Source organism: Triticum dicoccoides, chromosome 1B (genome assembly GCF_002162155.2).
Source record: "Triticum dicoccoides isolate Atlit2015 ecotype Zavitan chromosome 1B, WEW_v2.0, whole genome shotgun sequence".
NCBI classification, from domain to species: domain Eukaryota; kingdom Viridiplantae; phylum Streptophyta; class Magnoliopsida; order Poales; family Poaceae; genus Triticum; species Triticum dicoccoides.
In genome coordinates, this window is record NC_041381.1 from 419146175 (window position 1) to 419151513 (window position 5339).

A 5339-nucleotide genomic window follows, 5' to 3' on the forward strand; every position below is an offset into this window, starting at 1 on the left:
GGTGGTTTGGGGCGGCGGGGCGGCGGCTTATAAAGAGGGGGGGCGGCGACTTGGAGGAGGGGGCAAGGCGCGGCGGCGATGAGGAGTCCCGGCCGGACTCCTCGTCCGAGTCGTCGGCGGCGCGGGCGCGCGAAGGCGGCAGTGGCGCGGGGAAGTTGGGCCGGCCCGGCTGGGTTTCGGCCCAGTCGGTGCCCGAAGTTTTTTTTTAAATAATCTCGCCGACGGATATAAAATTTTAGAAAATAAAATAAAAATCTAAAAATGCCAAAACAAATTTTCACCGTCTAAATAAAATATTTAGAACGAGATGAACATTTTCTTGGCCCTAAAAATGCAATTTTAAAAACGTGCAATTTTTCTAATGCAAATAAAATCCAAATAAACTCAAATAAAAACAAACAAATGATTCTAACATTTTTCCTCCAATATTTCAATTGTTTTGGAGAAGTCATATTATCTCCTCTCAAGTATTTTTATAAGAAATATTTTTCAGAGAGAAAAATAATTAAAATCAAAATCCTCATTTCACAATTTGCTAGGAATCAATTATGAAAACTGGGAAATCCCCAACTCTCTCCGAGGGTCCTTTAATTGCTTAGGATTTCGAGGATTTCAGAGCGGAAATGCAATAAAATATGATATGCATGGATGACCTGTGTATAACATTCCAAATTGGAAATTTGGGATGTTACATAGTTTCAATAAAATTGAGCAACATCAAGGTTGGTTGTGAAGCTCCTGGAATGGTCAAGTATAATTTGGATATCATTTTTGCAGTTCAACTAAGATCGAGTGTGAAATGTATATCTTTGTTTGCACAAAAAGGTGGAAAGGAGGGTGACTACCAAGTGATGAAACATGCATCAAATGAAAAGAAGCATGTTCCTTATCTGAATGGCAATCCTAGAAGGACAGTCGCAATTTCTAAAGCAGCAACATTGCTTGATATTAGTGTGGGCATTAGGATTAACTATGACAATTGTTAAATACGACATTACTTTTAATGGTGCCATTGCTTCATTTTACGAGAAACATTACATTAACAGCTGCTACAGAGTTAGTATTTGGGCACGGGAGAGTAGGCGGACCAGGACAGTTGCATTTCTAACGAAAAGAAGCAACTTATCTTAATGGGAAATTTAGCAAGACATGTAAAAAAGTGCCATTGATTCATATTACTAGAGGCATTACATTGAAAATAACATTGGCTTAACGTGTCCTTACTTTTAACAGTGCGACTACTACATTTTACTAGTGGCATTACATAAGAGTGGCTCGGGCCAACAAACATCAGAACAGGATATCTGGGTTGGTCCCATTTTTGTTCGGCATAGCTACCTTATACCGTGTGAGACTAGCAAATCTAGTGCTGGACTTTCTCGGTTGACTTGTCGCCCAGTCCCCACTTTCTTTCCTTTTTCAACCAATAGATCGGGTTTATATTGAGTTGTACTGCGTTTCCCTTTATTTCCCTATTAGACCTAGAGACCAGTTGGATAGCCAGTCTCTACTACTTTTCGCCCCCATTATTTCCTCTTTCGAAAAAGTCCTAGATTCAGGTAACAAATCTTCCCCCACCCCCACCCCCTTTCTTCCTTGTTTGAACCAAGTAGTACTAGATTCGAGTGCATGAACTAGTTTTACCTCTTAACCGTAAAAATTTAGGTGGTTTTCGAACAACCGATTGCTACCTCTTGAGCATTGCGTTGGTTTTCCCTTGAAGAGGAAAGGGTGATGCAACAAAGTAGCGTAAGTATTTCCCTCAGTTTTTGAGAACCAAGGTATCAATCCAGTAGGAGGCTTCACGCAAGTCCCTCGTACCTACACAAACAAACAAGAACCTCGCAACCAATGTGATAAAGGGGTTGTCAATCCCTTCACGGCCACTTGCGAGAGTGAGATCTGATAGAGATAATAAAATAAGATAAATATTTTTGGTATTTTTACGATATAGATTGGAAAGTAAAGATTGCAAACTAAGATAGATAGGAAACTTATATGATGGAAGATAGACCCGGGGTGCATATGTTTCACTAGTGGCTTCTCTCAAGATAGCATAAGTATTACGGTGGGTGAACAAATTATTGTCGAGCAATTAATAGAAAAGTGCATAGTTATGAGAATATCTAGGCATGATCATGTATATAGGCATCACGTCCACAACAAGTAGACCGACTCCTGCCTGCATCTACTACTATTACTCCAAACATCAACCGCTATCCAGCATGCATCTAGAGTATTAAGTTCATAAGAATAGAGTAACGCATTAGGCAAGATGACATGATGTAGAGGGATAAACTCAAGCAATATGATATAAACCCAATCTTTTTATCCTTGATGGAAACAATACAATACGTGCCTTGCTGCCCCTGCTGTCACTGGGAAAGGATACCGCAAGATTGAACCCAAAGCTAAGCACTTCTCCCATTGCAAGAAAGATCAATCTAGTAGGCCAAACCAAACTGATAATTCGAAGAGGCTTGCAAAGATAACCAATCATACATAAAAGAATTCAGAGGAGATTCAAATATTTCTCATAGATAAACTTGATCATAAACCCACAATTCATCGGATCTCGACAAACACACCGCAAAAAGAGTTACATCGAATAGTTCTCCAAGAAGATCGAGGAGAACATCGTATTGAGATTCAAAGAGAGAGAATAAGCCATCTAGCTAATAACTATGGACCCGAAGGTCTATGGTAAACTACTCACAACTAATTGGAGAGGCCTTGGCGATGATGTAGAAGCCCTCCATGATCGATTCCCCCTCCGGGGGAGCGCCGGAAAAGGCTCCAACATGGGATCTCATGGGTACAAAAGGTTGCGGCGGTGGAAATAGGTTTTCGTGGTGCTCCTGGATGTTTTCAGGGTACGTATATATATATAGGCAAAGGAGGTCGGTCAGGGGAGCCATGAGGGGCCCATGAGGGTGGGGGGCGCGCCCTCCTGCCTCATGGCCGCCTCGGCAGCCTCTTGACATCCACTCCAAGTCTCCTGGACTGCGTTTGTTCCAAAAAGATCTCCCCCGAAGGTTTCATTATGTTTGGACTGTTTGATATTCCTTTTCTTTGAAACACTGAAATAGGCAAAAAACAACAATTCGGGCTGGGCCTCCGGTTAGTAGGTTAATCCCAAAAATGATATAAAAGTGTAAAGTAAAGACCATAAATATCCAAAACGGGTAATATAATAGCATGGAACAATAAAAAATTATAGATACGTTGGAGATGCATAACCGATTGATCCTATCTACGAGGGGGCCTGAAAAATAGTAAAAGATACAAATGCAGCGATGTCAGGAGATTGGGAAATAGAGCAAGGCTGGTTTCGAAGAAAGTTATACCTGAGGGTCACCGGGATGTCGCTAGGTGGGTGGCGGGAGGCCGGATCTGCACACACTACGACAACAAGGAATAAGGGGTCGGAGGCCCTCCCTTGCCAGCGGTGCTTGGGAGAGAATGGCAAGGCATGCTGATCGGGACACACCGGCAGTGGGTAAGAGCCGTCGCCGAGGACGACCGCGTGAATGTTGCACCTTCTCACCTTCCCTGGCGGAGCGGATCCGGCTGGATCTATGACCAGCGGTGAGCAGAGAGAGACAGAGTGTGGCCACCGCTGTCGTGTTTACATCTGGAGAGGACGAGACAGTGTGAAGAGAGCAACAGTAGCAAGCAAACACGGAGGCTCCTGCCTATATAGTGGAGTACTAGTTTTATTTTGTCTACCGGAGCCGGCTTGACCTCTTCAATGACTGTCGAGAAGTCTTCATGCATGTGCACCGGAGGCGCAGTTGTCGTCATTTTGATCTGAAGCACCGGATTATCACATATAACACGAAAAATGCCACATGACAAGAAATCATAACCTCACTGCCCAAAGGAGACAACATGAATCCCGACGGACAAACTAGACGAGGATCGAAGCTCAAATTAAAGATAAACTCGTAGAAAAGGCGTCCATCGATAGATGTCCTAATTAACATAGCCGGCTTGACCTAGATGGCAACCGAGTAGTCTTCGTGCATCTGACCCCAATGACTAGCCCAACTCAGTTGTCGCTGTTTAACCCTCGCAGTGATCCGAAGCACATGACACCTAATTTTGCGAGATGACAAGAAACCTTTTTTAGATTTCTCACCAGAACTATAGCCCTGTACAACACTGCCTGCACGATATGTAGACGATAGCCAATCTAGGCATGTCTGTTGGAGTCTGGTCACATGCATGGATGAACTGATCTTCCATGTCTTGCAGGGATCGTCCAGGCACCAACGTAGTACAACACTTCTCTAGTACTATCGCTCGTCTCTCTCTTCTATTAACTCACCCGACTTGCGGGTCCAGGGAGTGTGCCTATGGTCAGTTCTCAATTGCGGTTCCACATGTGTGTGCAAACGCAATATGACGTGCATTCCATTGAGAGAGCAGCGTGCCAGACCCACCGACCGTCTGGGGTGTAACGCGAACGAGGCGGGTGTGTTGTATACTCCGTACATGTGTACCGCCGTTTTCTTGAGGCTTTGCTCCATGGCGCAATCCATGGATACAAAATTAGTATACTTTACTATTTAAAAGTCAAGGGCGGGACTTTTTCTGCGCGGTAGGTGGGACAGTTCCGCCTGGTTAGTTCGACAGAGACACGAGAAGATGTGGGAGTAGGCTGCTGCAAACATAGGGCTGTGTGATTTGACAGTGAGTTACTGCTGGAGAGGTGGGGCCCCGTGATTTGACTTGCCATTATCATTTTAACTGCGGCGCTACGACCAGCGTGAGTCTCCCGATTCCTGACAACCTCCATACAGGTGCCTCTCCCAATGCTCCACCATGTAGAGGCTGGCTCTTGCATGAGAGCCCACTTCTCCACTTTTTCCTTGCCTCTTTCCTCCACATATGCAAAAATGCCATGTAAAGCGGGCTTATAGCCCACTATTGTACTTACTTGCTCCTACAGGTGCTAAGCTTGCCACATAGGCATAAAGCCTAATGTGGCAAGTTAATTAAGAAGAGAGAGACTAGTTTGGTGACCCAAGGAAGAAACGGTGCTAAGCGCGTGTACCTAGGTGAAAAGACAATTTTGAGTCTATAGCTAATTAAATGAAGCAAACTTAGCAACAAAAAACTAAGCACCTATGCATTGGGGACTTCATTACTAAGCCATTTAATGCCCTTAGCACCTCATCTAAGCACCATTTCATTGGAAGAGGTCACTCCTTGGCAAATGAAATAAATACTACGAAGGAAGAGATAGAGAGAAGTAAAAAAATACTCTTATAGCCAACCTTATAGCTAAACTTGTTGTAGTATGAGTGACTAAGTGATGACTATGTATCACATGT